The following is a 23,631-nucleotide window of genomic DNA, read 5'->3' on the forward strand; positions in this document are numbered from 1 at the left end:
CACAGCGATCAAAATCCCCAAAATAAAAAGGATCTTCAGGCCAATTAGGAAAAGCAGAAATTAAAAAGCCCAAATGCCCCACAAAAATCAAGATTTCACCCAGCATTTAAAAATGCAGCCAAGTAAAACAATATCCTCTCTAGGGCAAACAGTGGGCTACACACCACACAAATTTGAGATTCTAACCCAGCAAGCACAATTGTACCTGCAAAACTTTGCAGTGTAGATCACACAGAAGAGATGGTTTCCACCTGTTTGCCTAACACCCTTCATACAGAGTTAAACGTTAAAAGAACCAACAAAACCAAAGATTTGAAAGCCTGTCGTTTTTTACCCGTAAGGCGTTTAGTTTATCAAGGAAGAAGCAGACAATGTCCCTGCTTTCTCCAACTTCTATACAACGATCATAGAATCATAGAATAGTTAGGGTTGGAAAGGACCTCAAGATCATCTAGTTCCAACCTCCCTGCCATGGGCAGGGACACCTCACACTAAACCATCCCACCCAAGGCTTCGTCCAACCTGGCCTTGAACACTGCCAGGGATGGAGCACTCACAACCTCCCTGGGCAACCCATTCCAGTGCCTCACCACCCTCACAGTAAAGAACTTCTTCCTTATATCCAATCTAAACTTCCCCTGTTTAAGTTTGAACCCGATCTTCATATGGGAGGTGCTCCATATGATCAAGCTACCTTTCACAGAATGGCAGCTAAGGAATTGGCTGGATGGCCATACTCGAAGAGCTGCAGTCAACTTATCAAGGTCCAAGTGAAGACCAGTGATGAGTGGTGTTCCCCAGGGTTGGTATTGGGACTGTCACTGTTTAACATCTTTGTCGGTGACACAGACAGTGCATCCTCAGCAAGTTTGCCAATGACACCAAGCTGTGTGGTGTGGTTGACATGCTGAAGGGAAGGGGGGTGCCATCCAGAGGGACCTTGACAAGCTGGAGAGGTGGGCCTGTGTGAACCTCGTGAGGTTCAACAAGGCCAAGTACAAGGTCCTGCACCTGGATGGGAGCAATCCCAAGCACTGATACAGGCTGGGCAGAGACTGGATTGAAAGCAGCCCTAAGGACAAGGAATTGAGGGTATTGGTAGATGAGAAGCTCAACATGACAAGGCACTGTGCACTCACAGTCTAGAAGGCCAACTGTGTGCTGGGCTGCATCAAAAGGAGCGTGACCAGCAGGCTGAGGGAGGCGATTCTCCCCCAGTCCCACAAAACCCCACCTACATCCACTACTGTATTCAGCTCCAGGACCCACAACATAAGAAGGATGTGGAACTGTTGGAGCAAGCCCAGAGGAAGCCACAAAGATGATCAGAGAACTAGAGCACCTCTCCTATGAAGACAGGCTGAGATTGCTGGGCTTCTTCAACCTGGTGAAGAGAAGATTCCAGGGAGTCCTTAGAGCAGACTTCCAGTAGCTAAAGGGTGCCTACTACAAACCTGGAGAGGGACTTTTTACAAGAGCATTGCAGGGACAGGACAAGGGGGAATGGCCTTAAACTGACAGAGGGCAGATTCAGGTTAGATACAAGAAAGAAGTTCTTCCCTGTGAGTATAGTGAGGCCCTGGCACAGGTTGCCCAGAGGAGCTGTGGCTGCCCCATCCCTGGCAGTGTTCAAGGCCAGGCTGGACGGGGCTTTGAGCAACCTGGTCTAGGGGAAGGTGTCCCTGCCGTGGAAGGGGTTTGGAACCAGATGATCGTTAAGGTCCCTTCCAATCCAAACCGTTCTGTGATTCTAAACAACGTAATAGGTCACCTTACAGCACCACATAAGTAAAAAATAGACCCCCAAAGGTCACATACAGAACTCTTTTAAAGATCAAATACTCAATTCACAATAGAAAAATGGATTGCAAGGTCAGAGATTCCTGAAAAGTGATTGCAACTTCCAGCGGCTCACAGAATCGTAAGCATTTAAACCCCCAAGGACTGAGATAAAGAGCATCAGCTTGCTCATCCATTTCATTTGAAAGTAGGAAAGTAGGTTAGTGTGAAATGGTGTCCTGAAGAAATAATCCCAACAGGATGAATGCATAAAATAAATGCCTTAATCCCTTTTGCATCTCTGTACATGTGTGTAATTTCATTTACTACTAGACCCACTTCAGAGATAACTCTGATCTGTAGTGTACAGGTTGGATTAGATGACCTCAAGGTCTCTTCTGGCACAACACTCATCTCAAATTATCTTATTTGTTGACACCAAAAGAAAGAATTTGCCTCTAAACAGAGCAAATCTTTCCCCTAAGAAACTGTTTTTTCCTTCTCATTTCACTGACCACCTAAAAAACAAACAAACAAACAAACAAACAACCCCCCCCAAAAAAACAAACCCAAAACTCAAATCATGTCAAGTAAAAAAAATCAGGTGTCAGCTTTATTTCACTGCTGCAATTTGTCTCCGTTACTTTTAAAAGCCAGGACCACAGTGATAAGCCCAGGGAAAAATAACCACACATGGATTTGAAGTAAGCCTTTTCCTCTTCCAACAGCCCTACGATATATAAGCAACTTACTGCTTCAACTTATACTGTCTGAGAGAAATTAAAAACTGAAAAAAAATAAAAATGTGGAGCGACCAACCTTTTTGCTTTTAGGCATCAAACTAAGGCTCGCCTTTGTAGCAAGTAAAAGACCAATTCAGCAACTACACCAAATACAGCAGCTTGTTTTGGCAACCCCATTTTTAGGGGATCAGATTTAGCTACTCAGCTTTAATACTCTTGTTTTTGAATTAACCATCTGTTCTGTAACATTCAGGCAGACAGACTAGTAAAGTAGGATGTCAGTCTCAGGGGTCCTGGGGCTAAAACACACATATATACATGCCCACAACAGGCAAACAGAGCCCATCAAAACAACAGTCAAGCTTTCCAACAAGGAAGGTATATTGTTGATTTTTTTATCTCGGCTGTGGTTTCATTTTATTTAATTAGCAGGAGGAACTCACGCCAACACAGTACATATTTTAATCAATTAACACAGAAAGGGAACAACTTTCAAAGGTTTTATAACAAAAAGACTTCTATTTACAACGGCTGTAGGTCAGAGATTTTTATCTAGGCCCTTTTAAGAAGATTGCCAAAAATAAAGCATGCTCTACCACCATAAATTGTCATTGTGAAGGAAGTACGAAATTCTTACATGAAAAGATGCAGTTCGGAAGCTCTCAGTATGTTTAAAGTACAGTTGCTGTGAAAGTATGGAAGCTTTCCCCCCCTTTCAAAAAGATACATACGAGCACAAAAATGCTCTGTTATTTAAAGCTACACCGAAAGAAAACAGAATTTATAGGTGTTGCTCGACAAGTGAACTTTTAACGAACACTTTAATCAACTGATCACTTTTAGAGAAACACACCATCAAGAAGCCATTTGTTTCAGCAGACTACCATTATAAGTGGCTAAAAGATGGCCAAAGTATGCTACAAAAACATTTGACAAGCTCAGTTCCTAAATCTTTAAACACCCTTTGCCGTTTAAAAAAAACATTTCCAATTATGCCGATGAATTTCCATGCACATTGCCTCCAGTATCATGAATCCTGAGTTTTGCAACTGGTACTACTACAGCAGGCTCTCCGAGAACTAGTACGTCCTACTTCTACAACACGGTCAGTAAATAAGAGCCTACTCGTCCCAGACGGACACTTAACTGACCTCCAAGACCTTCTTACAAAAGCCGGTACAACTGCTTTCACAACAGCTCTGGCGATGAGCCTGCATACTATTGTAAGGCTCTTAGCACTGAAGTACTACAATGTTTATTTCAACTCTAAATCAAAGCATCACAACTACATATCTCTATAGGCACAGGGCCTACTGCAATTAACTCTTCTATTCCTATCTGTCTTCTAAAAGAAAAATCTCAAAATCAAATCCAGCAATACACCAATATAGAGCAATTTACATGTTCTCTCCCTCCTGCACACAATAACCTGTGTTCACTGCACAATGTCTTTCCACAGCAAGGATAATTGTATTTGCAAAGGTACCCAGCAGTGGCTCAGTTCTACTGCAGCCCACCTCAAGTGGCAGCAGGCCACCAACTTTGGAATCAGCATAATGTATGCATATTCAAGAGTCCTGTACTCAAATTTCAAAAGTTAGTCACTTCTTCAAAATACATTGCTTTTTACTGAATAAACTAAGGTGCTAAACTAGCAGGCTTCCAACACAAGCTAGCAAGCAGTTACATGAAGACTTTGCTTCCTGCTTTGGTTAAAAGATAAGAGATAGCAAAAAGTCATCAAGAAACCATTCCGAGACACTGCAGTGATTCAGATCATTGTCTAATGTTCTATTTGAATCACTGATCTATTTGAAAATAGAAGTTATCATTAGGATTGATAACTATTGATACAAATGACTACACAATCAGAAGATGCCAAAATATTACACTATCCCCAGATTTCCCTTAAAGCTTCCCCGACTCACGGTGTATGCCCTATTAAATGAACTTTCAATTTACTGATTTTTAAATTAAGAAACTCAATGTTTTGAAATTCAAGTGCCTATACTTAAGTAACTGAACATGTATGTGATGCCCAGGTTATTTGCCAAACTTTCCAAGAGCTGATACTACAGCTGCAGAGTATTTTTGCACAAATGACGATTTAGTGAGTTTCCTTTGTATTCGTACTCCTGTAAAGTCCCATCCACCCCTACTCCATCTGTTGCCTTCTTGCAAGACTGATTTATCTGCAAGTAAAATAATGAAGAACTAACTTCCCCCCCTTCTCTTGGTAGCATGTTCTAGGACTGTTCTACCAGGGGAAGGTGGGGGGTGGGAAATCAGGTCATTAAAAGAAATAAAGTAAGAGTTCCATGAAGAAGGTACACCAAGCAACCTACTTGACACACATTTTATGGGATAAAGCACTTCTCCTATGAGGAACAGCTGAGAGAGCTGGGGTTGTTAAGCCTGGAGAAGAGAAGACTCCGGGGAGATCTTATTGCAGCCTTTCACTTAAAAGGGGCTTGTAAGAAAGATGGGAAGAGAATTTCTAGCAGGGCTTGTTGCAATAGGGCAAGGGGTGATGGTTTTAAACTAAAAGAGGGGAGATTCAGGCTGGACGTGAGGAAGAAATTCTTTACAGTGAGGGTGGTAAAACACTGGCACAGGTTGCCCAGAGAGGTGGTGGATGCACCATCCCTGAAGACATTCAAGGCCAGGCTGGATGTGGTTCTGGGCAACCTGATCTAGTTGAAGATATCCTCACTCATTGCAGGGGTGTTGTTCTAGATGAGCTTTGAAGGTCCCTTCCAACCCAAACTGTTCTATGATTTGATCAACTGTACGAAATTTGTACATCAGTACTGAACCAAAGAGGAATCCTTTCCCTCAATAAAGTGACAGTAGAATGGTTTGAGTAAGGATTTAATTTCAAGAAACAATTCTGGTGATGTAGCACCCAGTGAAGCACAGGGTATTAGTTAATTATTCCCACTCAAATTCATTAAAAATCTATTCTTCTGCTCCCACTTCAAAGCTTGCAACTGAAGCTTGATTTATCATGTTGGTCCCAGCATGGGATGTTTTGGTAAGTTTCAGATTTACCATCAGTGAATTACAGGCTAGTCTGTGACACAGGCAGCACAAGTCTAAATACACAAAGGAACACCTACTCTACTATTCCTTTCACAAAGGAAGTAGTGAGTGAACAAGGAGACCTGAAATCCTGGATCCACTAACAGGCATATGTTTTTTCCACATGCATCTTACTCAGGTTCATACAAACCCCAATCAAGAGAAAGATCTTACTGCTCCTTTTGTATAGAAAAGGGTGAATGAGGGTAACTCCTCAGTAGAAGGTACTCTAATAAGGGTAACTCCTCATTACAGGTCTCATCAGGTAAATGTATAAATCAAGTTCTGTTACAAGTACCCTGAATAAAAGCCTTTTTTTTTTCCTTCTTAGTTAATACATTTTGCATTATCTTCTTTAACACTCAGTATGTTGACAGCTTTCCCCCCCCATTAAGTAATCCATAGGGAATTTCAGTATTATACCTCTGTGACAGACTTCCCTAAAGCATAGTTTGTTTGCCCGATGCATTCAAGTACACAATCATTAGATTCCATATAAAAATTCAGCTTCTGGAAAGCGGCAAACTTGGAATTTAAAGAAAGGTCACTTCAACTTTCCCTGCTCCACCTCTGCAAGCAAAGATTCTGCAGTGGCCAGAAAGAGACATACAAAGAAAGTCATAGCTGTTATGCATTCATCCGGCAGACAGAAGTGCTGTAAAGATAAGCAGAAATAGTTACCAAAAATAGAAAGAAACAATCACTTCAGAGCAAGGATTTATTTACACCTCTGGTTTAATTGCTGGCAGTATCAGCAAGGCAATGCCATTACAGCTGATGGCCCTTGTGTGGTACAAACACTTCTTAAAGAAGAATAAAATAAATAAATAAAAACTACAGAATTCCTCAGGCTGCAAGGACCCGCAGGAGCCCAGTGTTCAGCTCAAAGCAAGGCAAACACTCAAGCAGCTTTCACCAGCTGGGTCTTGAAACCTGACTCAGTATGAAGATGTTTCCCTACAAAATGAAAGCCTCTGATTCTTTGCCTACAGTCACTAATAATAACAGTTCAGAGATCACTCGCTCAGACTAGCCCTAAGCCAGTGACAAATTTTGACCATTTTCTTTGTTAAATACTTTTACAGTTAATGCAGTTGAGAAAATCTGAATTACTCCCATTTTCCTAAGCATTCCAAAAGCTTTTCTTACAGTGCAAAGAGTACCCCATTATTAATGCTTAATACATTTTTAAGCAAGTCATGTTCACTTGCAAGTGAGTCATAGGTATATCTACAGAAGCATAGTTGAAGTCTCAGAATATAACTTAGTGTTGACTCAAAAAAACCCATATAGGTTTCTCAGAGCCAGGGACCAGTGTCTTTTAAGTGGAATAAGTCAACTTGAATTTTATATGAATAAGCTATGTGAATACCTTCTATATCTTCCCTCTTGAGCAACAGGGTGCTTACTGTTTATATCTGAGATGCTAGCCTGTGCAAGTGGGGAGCTGGATATATCATCTCTCAATTGCTGGAGCTACTGGGACAGTTTTTCCACAGCTGAACTGATGGAAGGGGAAGATTGTCTTCAAACTCCTGGAGCTGACAACTCATTTCATCCACTGTTGGCACATGATGATGGCGCACTCCATGTAAATTTCTGCCACGAGTTGTGTACATCCAATTTTGGCTAGATCCATGGGTAGCTCCTTGGTGTCCGACTTACAGTACACTCTTGAACGGCTAATTCCCTCAGAAACTGAAGGCCTCTCTATATTGTGATTCACTAGCATTAGCAACATATAACAACTTCCTTGTACGGATACCTTTTCTTCACAGCTGCCAAGAACTGCATCCAGAGACTGAGGATTCTTTTCTTTCATAATCACCTTGTCAATTCTCCCTCCCCTAGCAAGTGATCCCAGCTGCTTGGCTTCCCTACCTTCTAATTAGAGACTGTTGGCCGCATTGTCCCAGCATCGGAGCATCCAGGTGATGATGTGCTCACCTGGACGACAGCTAAAATCGTTTTGCATATTCCACAGCTTAGTCAAGGACAGGGATTGACAAGTTACCTCATGTTCTGCCTCTTCCTCTAGTTCTGGTATTGGCCCTTCTTCATTTTCCTTCCCTAAATGAGCTGTTTCTCAGTTCCATTTTCTCTTGCATATAGGGGCAACTGATACTGACACAGGCTGGTTCTCTGGTTCAGTTACATCACTCATTGCCAGGGTCTGAGTGGCGGTCGTGCTTGCTGTTAAAGCACAACTGGTTACAACTGGAATTAAAACCCAATAAAAGCTTGTAAATTAGTATAGTTGGTTCTTTATTCTGTGATCTTTCTTGAAAGTCTGTAATAATTCACAGCATCAGGAATAAATACACTGCAGGAAATCATGTGCCCAAGACAAACTGGTTTTTTTCTTAAAAGGGCTATAAAAACACACAGAAGTTGTATTACTCACCAGATTTGCCTTGGCTTTAATGTCTCACTTAGACATCAAGTTTAGTAGAAAGGACTTATGTTATATTGGCCATAAGTCATGTCATATTTGGCCATATAGCTATTTCTATTTTTCTAATGATGCTTCAACAAGCATAGGACTCACTCTGTTAAAACTGGTTGCAGAAGTCACTAAGACAGGGAAAACACAGAGCGAGATGAAAACAGTGGATATACAGCAAGACTGTTTTGCAATTCCATCCGGCATAAGTACACACAAACCCTCATAAAAAGTTCTATATCACAGCACTGGTCATTACAGTTACTATTTTGTAGTAAAAGCTAAATTAGAGGTTGCAGGAAAAGATGTTTTAAGAGTAGCCAGTAGCTTATTTTCCACACAGCATCTAGGTACCAACTGCTAGATCACACTTTATGTATGCACTTGGCAACTACTAGATAAAACAAGGTAAGCTAACAATTCACCCACTACCTCTGAAACCAATTAACAAGCTTGTAACATAAACACTATCTCTTCTAGTTAGCACTTTTGCCATAGCTGTGTCCACTTACAAGATGAAACCTTCCTTTGATGCTTGCTCCTTAAACCAGTACTTTGCAAACAACCTTTTAAGTATGCCATTAAGAACATCAAGGTTTAGGTTGCTCTTTGCTTGAGCTTCTTGCCAGCAGAGATGATGTAGTCTAAGCTTATATGCATGCTGTTATCCCTCTCAAGGCACTAGGTAAATCAGGTTAGCTTAACATTCAGACTTACATGACAGCTAGAGCACACAGGTACTAACAGTTCCAGTGGCACACAGGTGGCAACTTGTTTGACAATCGTAACTTTACATCTGTGCCTTTGCAACTTCAAAATGGCATCTTGCTGTTAACTGTTTCAGAATACTGACAGAGGTAGTCACGTTGACATAAGTTAATCAAGTACTTGCTTACAGAGCAGGACTTCATTACAGTGACATCTTGCTGGGATTGCCAAGTCTCCCTGACTCAGGATGGAACATACACGTATTAACTGCTGGTTTAAGATCTAACTAGTTATCTAATGGCTGTAACTTTTATTTTTCATTAAAAACACGCCACTGAGAAGTAGTGGTTGAATATCCAAAGAAAGTTTGCTCTGCAGTCTTCTACTATGGGTTGCACTATGAATGAAGCATCTCAGATACCTCCCTTCTCAATATCAAAATCCACCAGAGAGATTCTTATCTGCCCAGTGCTTGGAATCCCAGCAAAGAAGAAGAGGCTCAACAGTACTGCTATACATCACAACATCACACTTTTTATGACCATCACAAGGGATTCAAATACTGCCACCCACTGACCTAAAATCCAGCCTTTTTTCTTTTTTCTTTTTTCGCCTCCCCGTGAGATCCCAGTTTGAGATGATGTCCAAACTTCCATTGTCTTCATTTCCAAAGCCAACCTCTTGTAAGCCCCAGAGCCGACACAGAAGTCCTGTTGGGCCTGGGACTCCACATGGGTTATGGTACATATGGAGGAAGCATTGTCTATTCACAGAAGCCACCTACCCATGTTGCTCTACCGAGCAATAGGATCCATTCTGAAAACTAGGGGATGATGAGAAACACCCCCTCTGATGGAAGTCTGAGAAGCCATTACCCTCCTTTTTAATGTCAGAGAACATTTTACAGCAGGAATGTAGGGAGGACATTTCAGATACTATACCACAATCTCCCCTCATTTCATTTTGTACTCCATTAGACCAGAACTGCCTCTTGCCTACCACATGTTTTATGTCCATACAGAAGAAAAAGGCTATTCTTAAAAATGGTGCATACATTGAGTAGTATCCTCATTCATACTAGTCAAGCTGAAGATAACAGAGTTTAGTTTAAAACATTGTCTTCCGAAGTAAAATACCATTTATCCAGAGATCATTATGGACTATTGAAGTAAATCATGGTCAGGAAGCACATACACTTCTAATTATTTAGGCTTTTGCATATGCATTTAGAACGACAAGCATGAAGGAACTACAGAACAGGAAAATTATCTTTGCAGCACGTATCTAAATGAATCCAGCCAACCTCTCCTCTGCTACCCACCAAGTATGTTTTTACTAAAGTTGAGGTAAATTCATTCAGTCTTAAACTTAATAGTATTGTCTAGAGGTGACAGAGCATTTCTCAAGCAGTTAGGCAGCCACAAGTCTAAGACAGAAAAGTACATTTGCCATCTTTTTATGTTACGTTTTCATCTTACAGTGTCTAAATATATTTTTAAGTGCGTCATTCATGTTTTCCCACACAAAACAAAGTTTGATCTTCTGTGCCCTTGCTATATTAGTGGCTTATGCTCAGGGAGGGAAACACAAAGCTCTTACAACAGATACTGTAATATGGAAATATAGGCAGGACAGTTCCTTACCCTCTGCTGAGGACGGATATTTTTGTCATGGCTAGCACATAGAAAATATTTACCTGCTATAGGCATTTTAGTGTTAGAGTCAAGCTAAAAGGAAGGAAAAAAAAAAAAATCACAAAAACCAAACAAAAATAACATAAACCCCCAAACAAACAAACAAACCCAAAACCCAACAACAACAACAAAACCCACAAACAAACCCCAAACCAAATCAAAGACACATAGCTAAGGAATATGACTGCATATCACTGTTCTATACATCTGTAATGGTTAATGTTTCTAAGCACCTCCTGGAAAAATAATCAAAGCTGAAGAGTGAAGGGAGAAGCAGCAGATAAATGAAACTGAGAATCTTGTCAAGAAAGATAAAAACCTGGTTAAAGGTCAGTGAAGGACAACAGGAGGGAGGGGAGGAATTCTAGAGAATTCTTGGCTGGGGCTTCCTATAAGGGTAGGCAGAGTGCTGCCAGCTACAAACACGCTATCTCCCAGGGAGCAGGGGGGATGAGTACTGACAGGATGTCAGGATCACAACAGAACAGGTGCTCTGTGTTAAGTTAAACCCAACTCCTGGGCAAGGGAACAGCCAAGCAAGTGTCCCCCAGCCCTGGGCTCCAAACAGCTCGCAGCAAAGGAATTAGAGGAATGCCTCTGTATCTGCAGCTGTGAGATATGAAGAGAAAGTCCCAGTATCTTCCCCTCCCATCAAAAAGAAAATGCTGCGTTGCAACAAAAGAAACACCAAGAAAGCCACTAGTTCCTGAACAAGTATTTTAAAAGCCTTATGGCAGAGCAGAAAGAAATGGTAGTGCCATCGCACATATAGAGTACATGAACAAATCACTAGTTGAAAGTGTTTACAGAAAGAGAGCAAGCAACTGGCAACAATGGGTTCAGGAAGAGCCCTGCATTTTGAAGGCACTCTGCAAATTCAGCATTTGGCAAGAGAGAGCAGGAGAGGACATTCTGGACTACAGAGACAGCCACAGATGACAGACAGGTGGCCTTCAAGCAGGACACTGGTCTGGGAGGCTGCAGACTCACACTATGGTACAGCTCTCCCACCAACACTCTCCAGCCACCCATTCCAGCCATGACAGGATGTAAAAAAGGAGGGGGGGAAACGAATAAAAATAAAAGAAAACTCTCCAGTTGAGTGGTTTTTAAAGTGTGACTCTTGGCTGCTGGTGAGACCCCAGCTCCCTCTACCCTGCGTAGGAAAGGTGATCCTCTTAACTTCTGCTGCAGAACATGACCAGCCCATTGTGCACAGAACTTTAGTTCACCAACAGCGAGCTCACAATCAAGCCTCCTGCTGCAGCATATATCACCTCTTGTAGGTATGCTTCCTTTACCTTCTGGCCTTGCCTGCGGAGACTGCAAGTTCCTCTGCTTAAGTAAAACACAGTGGAGGTAAGCAGTCAGCTTTTCCCGCTAGTAAGCAGCGGGCCTAAGGTAGAATATTACCTTAATTCTTATAAGGTCAGACTGAGTTTTCTTGCACCAGATCACCCTTGTAGATGTCCATCCTACATCTATTAAAAAGGCGTACAAAGATTTCTCTAGTCTCACACAAAATAACTTAATCCCATGTACCTTTACAGTACTCCGTATTTTGCTGCCTTTTGGTCTGCTCCTGGAAAACAAGGGACCAGTCACATACCATATTGGTTATGTCAACTTTGAACATTTCCTTTTGTCATCCCCTTAAGTCTTCTATTCTTGGAAAAAGAAGAACAACCCAAACACTTTATGTATATCTCAGCCTGAAACAAACGCTAAATTCACAGGACATGAGGAAAGCAGGTAAACTGGTAAGCAAATACAGGAATTGCAGTGAAAGAACACTGGTAATAAGTCAGAAGATTACTTTCCTACTCAGACTATGGTGTAAAGTCTTGTTAATTCAGTCATTTGCTGTCAGATCTTGTTCCCTTAAAAAAAAAAGAAAATCAATGTTCCCTTGTATGATAAATAGCCTTTGTTGTCTCTTTGGAGTATCAGGTTACCAATTCCAATCCCATTAAGAGCATGAAAACACTGCATTGTATTCAGTGACTGTTCTTTGTTAGTCCTGTTGCTCATCAGTGCTGATTCCACCATTTGAAATACATAGTATCAAACACACGGCTTATTCATTAGAAGTTTCTGTCCTTGCTCCCAAGGAAACCAGTGCAAAGACTTTGACTTGGCAGCATGGATGAAGTGCAAAGCACACACATGCACATCACAGAAGGAGCAGTTCTGATGAGCAAGAACATGTTTAAAAACCAAACACAGCAAATGAACCAAAACACAAAATCACTTTCTGATGGGCAAGGACAAAGGTGTTCCATACTGCCATGTTTCTCTCTAGATGTCAGTTTTTCCAAGCACTAGCTAGCATTGCCAATATTAATACTGGCAATATTAACAATAGATGTGCAAAAGCACATTTGAGCATTTAGTATCTTCATTCCCAGCATCAACTTTAAAATATTATTAGCTGTGGCATCTTCCTACTTTCTTCTCCAGGAAGAGTTTGACATGTGCACACACTTGATGAGTTCCTTTCTTTCTTTCCACCATATGTCACATAGAAGAAGCAGGAGAATCAAGACAAGGATCTCCAAGGATCTTGCAAGTCTTTAAGAAGTACTGGCCAAACAGAAAAGTGCAATATATTACGGAACTGGGGGATACACATCTAAAAGTACTCTCCCCTCACTTTGCATTGAGAAGCACTTTCTTTATATTGTTCATTTAATGCCACACTAGTCAGAGTTAACATTCATTATTAATCTACTGGATAACAGCTATAAATTTACTAATTGCCAAATTACATGCAGCTTCTCTATGGCTTTAAGCTTAAAGAAACACCAGCTGACAACAAAAATGTCTACTTTTCAAAAAGCAACAAAGAATGCTTTGTTCTCAATCTCATTTTACTTAGAAGGAGGTGGTCACAATCTTTACAGGCATGGCAGCAGGGAGGGAAAGGCAGAGGAGAGAAAGCAGATAGGATCTGTTGAAGATCCCCGAACAGCCCAGTGACAGGAACAACAGACCCTCCAACTCCTAAAGCCACACTGTCTCTGCACTTTTGGCATAGACACAAAACATCTGGCTGCCTAGTGGAATTACAGCCTTTACTTATCCGTGCTCACAAAACTGCTGACTGACAATAAAATGTAAAGTTTCAAAAGACTAGTCCGGAAACTCCAAAACCCCTTTGAATAACGGCTTGAAAACATTGACAAACACTTCAGGAGTCCAAAAATTTTTTAGCAAAATCCCTTTCCGTTCAGTTGAAATAAAATGAAGTTATAGATCTTAGGATTTAAGGGAAGCATACAACAAAAAGTACGAACACCGCCTCACCGTTTTAAAACTGGATGATCCAGAGACACAGCAAGGTGCATGCTGGAAACCCATCAGGTACTGTTGCAATAAGGGAAGCAAGACTCAAGGTTACAGCTAGTACAGTTTTCAAAGCAAGTAAACAAATTCAAACTACAATGTCAACCCTGGAGCAAGGGCAGAAGCTGGATGGAAGTCAGTTACATGTTTCTAGAAGTTTCCCTCCCCTTTCCACTCAAAGAGGCAGTAAGGCATTAAAACCTGACATCTCAAAATACCAAAAAGGCATCACGACTGCCAACACAAGGAGAAAGAGCCATCCTTTCAAAGGCATACATGTCACACTGCAGTACAAAGGCAGGAGTAATACTACAGCAGAGTACAACATGCACGCTTACCTTTAGAGTTGTGCTGCTTGTTTGCAGGTGAAAACCAAATCCTGGACTGCCTCACAATTCTTCAAAGCTCAAATATCCTCTTAGTGCATTTGCATGATCATTTTCCATTCATAAAGAATGGTTAAGCCCTCTTGACTGAAACACATATCACTCTTATCTACAGTACCCACCCCAATCCTCAAAATGCATGTCAGTCCCATACAGAAAATCGTCAAGGATCTGCACAGGTTATCAAGAGTTTACTTGTAGTCTCCCTGTTCATATTCCCCACCGCTGCCCCACCGAGTTCCAGTATGTGGGACTACAGAGAGCACATAGGCTGTGATCTGAAGATTCAGTTGGCAATCACAGGTTGAGACCTGTCTTGCACAGTGGATTTCAGTATCAGAATTTTAAGTAAAAAAAAAAATACATTGTAATACTTGGAATTGGCAAAATCCTACTGTATCATACTGCAGGAGTACACAGGAGATTTTCATTTGTTACTGTGGATTAAGTTGTGGAGTGTTTCCCCAAACTCAATCTGAAACAGCACAATATAATTGGCTCCAATTTTAACTTTATTAGTAATGTTTTGGAACCAAACCTAATTTGGTAATGTATATTGCTACCTTGGCAGACACTCCAGTGATCTGTTAACTATCCCATGTGTCCTAGAAAAAAATAAAAATAAATAATAATAATAAAAATATCACTCATTTTTCTATAAATATTTACTCATTAAAATTACAGACCTAGATTGTTACATACAAAGAGGAGACTACAGAGATGACTGTCTGTCCTTATTACTGTTCTTCCCCTTCTTGTGCTAAAGATAGTGTAGAGAGTAAAAATAAATAAATCCTCAATAGCATTAGGAATTAGACAATGTCACGTTGAAAGACAGCCTAAATGACAAGCCTTATCTCTTCTTGCTGGCTGAGACAGCAGGGGGCCTCTGACCCATGGAGGGGAGGTAGCCTTTAAGCCTTCACTAGGTGGTCTCTTTGCAGTAGGCTCTATTCCCAGCTGTAATTGCTTGTCAGCCCTAACTGGATGCCTGAACGCTCTGGAATAGTTCAGCAAAGTATTTAAACAGATGGATGGTACAGGCCACTGGAACAAAACTCGTTTTTTCTCTGGCCTCGGCTCTCTTTCAGCGCATTCCTTTGAAGTCCGTGCCACTGAGGAATCAACAACAGCTGAGTAACATGTGTTATCATACAACACTGAGCACAGCAACAATATTGCACAGCAAGACACTTTTGTTCAATAATCCTGGACTATAGAAAGCATTACAGTGTCTTTTGTTGTGGGTAAGATCTTTTTCCAAGCACAACAAGAAAGTAAACAGATTCCTCCCCTCTTTAGTAACTCTAAAGTAAAAAGGTGAATTAAATGGATTTCTCAAGTGCCTCCCATCTGAAAGCTTACATTGCCTATCTCCTCAAGTCCTCTCGGGTACATTCAGTGCTCTCCGTATTTATGTTATCTCACAGATGATTAGATGCTTACAGAGGGGTCCAGTCTGCAGTTCCCATGGCAGATACAACAAGCCCATGTGAGCTACAGCTCAAACCCACCTTCCTTTCCCAAGCAGCACAAGTTCCCCGATCTCAACTTCACAGGTAACAAACTGGAGAGAGAAGCAGCACAGCACTGGTCGGCACACACTGACCAGTCTTGCCCTCCCCATAGTTTATCAGTACAAAGATGACAGAGCCCTCAGAACAGTAACAGGAGAAAACAAACATCCTCTCATCAGACAGGAAAACTATTCTTGTCAAAGCTGTAAGATCACCACACACTTTGAAGTGGGTTAGGAAGGACAGAAAGAATTAGTTATTTATGAAACCAAATTTGAAACTAGACTAACCATCCAGATTCAGAAGCACAGAGCTAGCTATGTGCATATGCAAGAAGACAGTAAGTTATAACCCCAAACTGACACTGCTGACTAATAGCAAGTTTCCACAGAATCAAGTCTCTCATGTTCAGTGAAGAGAGAGAACTACCTGCAACAGGGTACATACAGCCTTGCATTTACAAAGCTTACATGTCTAAGAAGTTACAGGAAGGCAGGCAAAAAGTCCCATTACACTGCAAAATCCCAACCCCTGCATGAAAAAATTACAGGAAAACCTGAGCTTTCAAAAAAGCTCTAAAAAGCCACACATGATTTACATATGATTTCAAGATAGAAATCTTAAAGACTTAAAAACCCAGACAAAAAACTTAAATTACAAAGCAAACAAAACCCCCATGTACTAAGCCAATCTCTTAATTACAGACCCCACAAAAAACAAAATAGCAGGTACTGCATGCATCACGATGTGGGGGGTCCTCAGCCCAGAGGGCAGTTTCCACCCTGCAATTCAATTTAACAGTTTCTTTCTAGGGAGGCCACAGTGCCCTTCAAATTCAGCTTGAGGCAGACTGTTAAGGTACCATGGAAGAAGCATGCACTGATTTTGTCAGAGGTATACAGGGGATTAAAACAACTCTAGTGTCAAAACCATTACAGCAATGCAAAAATCTTACGCTCCTATCAAAATAAATGGTGCTGATCAAGAGTTCTATTCCACAACTTTCAAAGAATGAATATTTGCACAAGCAGAACTACTACCCAACCAGCATTCAAACCCACAACTAAACAAGGAGCAATATGATTACACACAATCACTCTTAAAATTGCCTGTAAAAGCACTTAACAGAGAGATCCATGAAAATCTCCATATCCTGTGAGGCGCAGGCAAAAGGGAGTTTAGGCAGAGGTCATACTGCCATGCGATGGCAGACACGGGAACAGAACCCACCATCCTTAGTGCTCAACTCCGCACTTTCAGCGGCAAACCTCCTTCTTTCTAACATGTTCATTTGCAGGGCTTTCCTCAAAAGGACTTGGAAAAGTGATGCTAATCACCTTCATTTGGCTCTTCGGAATTATTGGTGGTGTTTCTAGAAACAGTTCCAGGTAATTTTAAAAGACTTCCTGATAATCTGACTTACTCTTCTCCTTTTATTTCCCCCTATCCCAAACTTTTAACTTCCAGGAAAGATTAAAATAAATAAATAAATAAATAAAAAATCTAACACCTGACCAAATCCTGTTGGGCTTCTGGGAGTGGGGAAGGAGAAGGATAGGGAAATCACATAAGTGTAAGAAGCAAACCACTGCTAACTCTATCAGTTGTCCTAAATGGCATACAACTGACCATTATAATGCCAAGCAGTCATTTCAGTTCCCTCAGCAACTCATCACGTCAAGTAAGTTTTTGCTTTGAGACACAGAAGTACTCCTAGTTTAATATCAAGCCTACTTTCTACTTAGATACCATCAAACAAAAGTCATTCTGAAATGATATCTTCTCTTTAAAGAAAGAAGGGGAAAAAAAAAAGAAAAAAATAGGGCTTACTTAATTTTCTGCTTAGCCACATAAACTTGTGGTCTTCTAGAATGCTATCTCTCCAAAGAGGCAATGTAACACAACCTAGACCCACACTGGTTCCTTCTGACCTGAAGAGTTGACGTTTTATTCATGAACTGCTTATTCTTTACAGAAAAAGACACAGCTCTTTTACAACACTTAACACAATCACACCACTACCAAACACAATTAACCGGGACCTGGAAAACCCTTAAACAGGTGTCTTTGCAGAAGTCATTAGGCAACTGATTTACTTGCTCTCCACAGCCCAGCACACACTTTGAACGCGTAATGCTGACTAAACCCAAGGCAGAAGCTTGCGAGGTCCAAAACGGACTTTCATAAACCACACGACAGCACTTTTTGACACGGATGTAAATAGTTTTCCGGCGATTCAGTCAATGTGTCAATCTCTGATACATCTGCAGCTGTGGGCTGGAAAGCGTGACAGGTGTCATTTTAAAGGGGACACTGAAATCTATAACCTTCCCTCCCTCCTGATCTTCCACACTGATGAAACCCATGAGCAATAATGAACTGGGATTTAGCACACCATTCTCTTGGCATCTTAAAACACCGCTCTGCTGAAGAGAAAACAGGCTGGAACACACCGGACTGCTACAACTCCAAACCGGACCGGGGATCAGCCCTTCCCCACAACAGTTTAGAGCTGCATAAACCACGGAGCAGAATCCATTTTCTTACCCTTTAAAGTTCATGCCACTGTGTTGTCCCATCATACTGTATGTACTGTACTTGCTTAAGCTTTTCTCATCAATACTCCCTTATCCCATCCAGCACCACACCCCCCAGAAATCTCTTACTGTCTGCTGGGCAAAACAGATTTTCTTTTAATCTTTTTCCTTACTAGGGGACTAAAAAGAGAGGGAGGGGTTGGGGAAGGAATAAGAGAGATTAATCGGGAGGGGAGCGGGGGGGAGGAGAGGGAGCGAGGGGAGACCAAAACAGTCCGCTTCGAAAGTGTAAGGGGAAAAAAGAAAGAGGAAAAATAAATAAAACGGGTTTAATTTTCATTCGGGGGCGGTAAGAGAGAGGAGAGGGGAGGAAAATGAAACTACTACAAAGATTTCCCAGTGTCAGAAAAGTCGCCTCTGAACTCCCCTCCTCAAGGACACGCAGGAATTCCCCTTACTTTTCCACACGATGCGCGAAGGAGAAAGACAAAACGCCAGGAGAGAGGAGCAGCCGGAGGAAGCCGGGGAAGTAGCGAAGGAACAGGCGAAAGGACAGGAACGAGTGCGATCGGGCAGGGGAGACGCGAACGGGGAACGGGAGAGGTGAAAATGCCCCCCCCCCAAATCCTTAAAACCGCAAATCCGAGGGGAGGTGGGGAGCGGACAACCCGGGGGGGAAAGTTGGAGAGGGGAGACGCGGGCAGCGGGGAGAGGCGGCAGCCAAGGGTCACAAACCCCGCAGCGGGGACGAGCCGAAAGACGCCCGGGAGGAGCGGGGCAGCAGCAGCCGGGCGGGCTGCCGGGGAGGGAGGGAGGGAGGGAGGGACGGAGCGGGGCAGCGGCAGCCGAAGAGGGGGAGAGGAGGAAGAGGTCGGGCACCGGCGGGACGAGCCCGCGGCGGACTTGGCCGCGCACTTACCGCTCCGCCGCCGGCGGCTCCGCGGGCAGCGCCAACGGCCACAACGGCCGCCGGCTCCGCCTCGCGCCCCGCGGGGGGCGGCGCGCACACGGCCCGCGACGCAGCGCCCGGGGGCTCGGCTCAGCCCTGCCCTCCGCGGCGCCCCGCTGCTGCTGCTGCTGCGGCGGCGGCGGCCGCTCCTCCCCCGGCCCCGCCGAGCCACCACCGTCGCCTCTACGCCCGGCTGCGAGTGGGTGTCCTCCGCCCGGAGCGGCCGCCCCCGCCTCCTTCCTGCTTCTCCGTCTCTCCCCTTCACCGGGAGAGACATGTAACGGAACTGGGGCGCCAGCACGGCATTGTGGGAGCTCTTAAAGCCGCAGCCGCCCCATGCCCCCCGCCGCCAGCGCCGCCGCTGCTCCCCGCCGCCGGCCCGGGCGAGGGCGCGTCCTCCCCTGCCAGCGGGGCGGGCAGCGGCAGAAGCAGCGGCAGCCTCTTAAAGAAGAGGCGCTACAGCCTTGCCTAGAAACATCCCCTCGGCGGGGTCCCCGGGACCGGCCGGGGAGGAGCGAGAGGGCAGCGGGTGCTGTTGTCGCTGCCGGTGGGAGCTCCGGGCGGGCCGTGGGGCCGCCCGCACCCGCTGGGGCTGGGTAAGGAGCCCGCATGCCGGGCGGGAGCTGGAGGAGGGCTCCGGTCCCGAAGGAAGGCAACAGTGAGAGCCCCGGCTGTGGCATAGGCGTAGTTAGGGTTTTTTTTAGTTGTTTTCCCTGAAATTTTTCCGTTGTCTCTGGACGAAGTAAGAATGCCTTTGGTGCTTGTTTGAACTGAGATGTGGAAAGCCGGCAGTCAAGTGTTTTTTCTATTGTTCCTGCTTTGGATTTTGATGATGGAAAATTCCCCGAGGGGACGGGGGGGAGGGAAGAGAAATAAACCTCAGAGCAGCAAAGACTCTTAACCAGACGGCTATTTTAGGCAGAAAGTTTTGAATAAGAAGTTTTAATCAGCTTTGTCGTCATTAAACTTGGAATAGGAAAAATAACCGTTAAAAAAAATACCCTAACCAGCCTATTTGAAAATGAACTTCAGAGCTGTGATTCACAGGCATTTTTCACTGTTACAAACATCTGTGCTGGGGCTGCCCTCAGCTGCCAGCAGCAGCAGTCACTCCTGACTCCTCTCTGAGCTGGTAGCCTTTTCCAGTCTGCCGGTGTTCCACGTCCAGAGATGAGGACATGCTGGTCATTTAAAGAAGAGTCTCATCAAGAGAACTTTATTTTCGTGTTTATGTCATCATCATTTTAACAATATTCCTCTACCATTCCTCCTGTGAACTTTTGAGTTTGGCACGCTTTCCTTGGGGTTTTAAGTCCTGAGCCTTTAGATGAGAGCAGGACTCTGTGACTCTGTATCGATGCTTACATGAAGAATATTTTCAAGAGCATACAGACGCTTCAACTGAAATGCAAGCGTATAAATATTCACAAATTGGGGTTTGGGGGATGTTTCTGCAAGTATTTCTAGTAGGTTTGGATCTTGGGTTATGATCCATGGCTTTATACTGAGACAAGGAGGCACAAAAGTACAAAATGTAATCAGTTCTGTTAAATTTGATGGCTTTGTAATGGAAAATAACTGCGGTGCTTGAAGGTAGTTGACATAGTTTTAGGTCCTTAGGACCTCAGTATAAAAAGTGTAAGAAAAGCAGAATAGAAAAACAGGACGTGGGGATGGGGAGTATCTGGGAGTAGCAGATGTCCAGGATGGGCGCAGTTAAACCAACTGATAAGTAGAAGGACAGGATGATTGCTATGTCTGTAATGTTAATTAAGCTGGTGCTTCAAAGACTGCCCGAAGTTATGAAGATTGCTGGGAGAAGTAAACGACCCTCAGAGAGCACCATTACATTTTTGTATGCATGCGGGAAACTTTCTGGAAAATGATGTAATTTATGTGTAGCCTCATGAATATGTGTGTATGCCCAGGGACTATCCAAGGAGGTATATCCCCCGTGTCTCGCGGCATCGCAATGAAGAATACCTGCTTGTCAACTTGAAACTTTGTTGGTGAGTTTGTTCCTGGAGTTTTCTCTGAATCAATACAATTGAGGATATTTTTCATAAGCGCACCTGGCAAGGTGTAAAGTTCCTGCTGAAGAAGTCTTCCGGACATAGAAGGATGCCTCTTCTAGTTCTGACCTGTATCTGCTGTGCCTCTTTATGTTTATTTAGACAGGAAGGGATGCTGAGGAATCTGTGAGAATGACCCTAAGCACAGCATGAAACTAGGTATGATTAGGAGGAGATGGCAATTAGGTGAACCTGTTGTGGAGCACATGGTTTACATGGTCAGCTACATGCATACACACTTTCACTTTAAGAGACTTTAAAAAACCCAACACTGAAGAGGTATCTCTGGGATAAAGGAATGGTGCCAATGACCAGTTATGCAGCAATCTACTGGATGAGATTTGTTTGCACTGAGTATTTTTTACAATGACTTTCAAGAGTGTCAGTAGACAACTTAAAGCAGGAAAAAAGGGTGTGCTTTCCAGGTACATTGTATGTTGCTAATAGTTAATCAAATATTCCTGTAAAGATCCTGAGCAGTACTGTGCTGCAAATACCACTGCGTGCTCTTCTTTTCATGAAGCTTGTAAGCACAACAGGAGCTATAAAACTCATTGAAGATCTTTTCTCCAAATCCAGGCTTCTCAGGGATTCACTTGAAATGAGTGACCTGGGAAACTATTGAAACTGTATGCCCAGGGAAATTATTGTTAGAAGGTGAAAAACCTTTTTAAAGGAGTTAATGGTTTACTGAAAACAGGTACTTGCTAAGTCATTGAGTCCGAAATGTTTACCTCTCCAGGTGTTCAGCAGAACTGGGGTCCAGAAGATCAAACACCAAGGTTTCTGTTGAAAGCTAGCTAACCTGCCAGTTAGTTTCTCAAACCCAACGAATGCAATTGCTGTACAATTTCGTGTTTGAAAGTTTACATTAGTGAATGAAAATCACGCTTTAAATTAATGGTCATGATAAAGAGATTTCTGGATGTTCAGAAAATGTTTATGCAGCATATTGGAGTGATACTTGCTGTGACAGAGCTTTTGTAGCTAGAAAGAGCATTGGCATTTCTAATAGTCTAGCATTGTCTGTTTCTTCCTTTGTCACTTTCCCATTTTAGTTATGAAGGCATCGAAGACAACACATTGCTGCTGCTTCAAAATACTGTTTGTGAAATTCTCAGAGTAATTTTTGCTCAGGATGATAAGCCAGTATATCCAGAGAGGGCATCAAATATATTTTTGGGAGTGATTTTTCACATAAAAAATGGAACTCTTTGAGAACATGAGGTGGTGGCAAAAAGAGAAGATCAAATCTGTTGCTGGGGTTGCACAACCATGTAGAATTTGACCAAGGCTATCTCCAACAGGGAAGACGACAATAGTCATTTAAGAAAAAAAGGAGGGAAATTATGCTCAAATCCAGCCACAAAATGGGACTAAAGTTGTACAGATACTTGCCCTCTGTATCATAGCAGCCTATTTGCTCTTTGACCCGTACTGAAAGAACAAGATGCCTTGTTGCCCCAGAAAATTGGTTAGGAAGATATTATGGAGTGATGCTAAATTGTGCCTGTGAAGGATACATCTTGTGCAGTTGTAGGATGCCTCTGCTGTGACAGTTCCTTGCTCTCTGTGCCCACTCCAATCACTTCCTAACCTAGTTACGTTATATGTAACCCTAAGTGTTTTGTTAGCCTTCAGTCAATTCTTCCTTCACGCATTGCTGGAGAAGGATAGGGGCTCTGATTCAGTAGGGCATTTAAGCACATCCTTGCACTTATGTGGAATCTTTAAGATCTAGCCAGAGATGTTTTAAGATCTATATCATTGTTGGATGTTTTGGGATGTTTATGTTTCCCATAAAGATCCTGCTTTACTTTTGCCAAAGAGGTAATTAAAGTATCCTAGGAAAGGAGTAAGACCCCCTTTTGATGCGAGCATAGAGCATTGCACAGGGAATTCCTTACACCACACAGCCGCACACACACAGAGTCTTACACATATGTTCTTAATGAGGACAAAAATGAGAGAATAGGCCTGCATGCCTTTTGGTTGTGCAAGTTTTCCAAGAATTATGCCTTTTTGACCAAAACCAGGAAGAGAATGTTTCTGGGGTTCCTTAATTTCCTCCTCTCCTTGATCTATCTTCAGCTACTGCTGCCCTTTCCACTGGCATTTCACCTTGAAAAATCCAGTGTCTCGGTGGGCTCTTTAAATTTAATCCAGACTATAAAATCAGGCTCACTGAGAACAGAAGCAGCTCTGTGTGACCAGTTTCAAGTTATCAACACAGCTTTCAGTATCATGTATTTGCAGTGAACTCTTCATGGCTGGAATAAAACAACTTTGTCTCTGCAAACGCTTACTTGAGAAAAAATAAAGTGGGTCTGGATTTAGCAAATCGTCTAGCTGTGTGCGTATATTTAAGCATGTGAAT

The 23,631-nt window shown here is 42.8% G+C and overlaps 1 protein-coding gene across 3 annotated transcripts in view; it reads right to left on the bottom strand.

Moving 5' to 3' along the window:
• Nucleotides 1–19,248, bottom strand: part of RASSF8 (Ras association domain family member 8) — an 89,125-nt gene extending 69,877 nt beyond the window's left edge. The window contains exon 1 of one of the 3 annotated variants that reach the window (XM_065673904.1): nucleotides 19,153–19,248. The gene's annotated coding sequence lies outside the window, so the exon portion shown is untranslated. The remainder of the gene's footprint in view (nucleotides 1–19,152) is intronic. The other 2 variants (XM_065673914.1, XM_065673923.1) reach the window with 2 other exon arrangements.
• Nucleotides 19,249–23,631: the final 4,383 nt, after the last annotated feature.

Source organism: Lathamus discolor, chromosome 1 (assembly GCF_037157495.1).
Source record: "Lathamus discolor isolate bLatDis1 chromosome 1, bLatDis1.hap1, whole genome shotgun sequence".
NCBI lineage: Eukaryota > Metazoa > Chordata > Aves > Psittaciformes > Psittacidae > Lathamus > Lathamus discolor.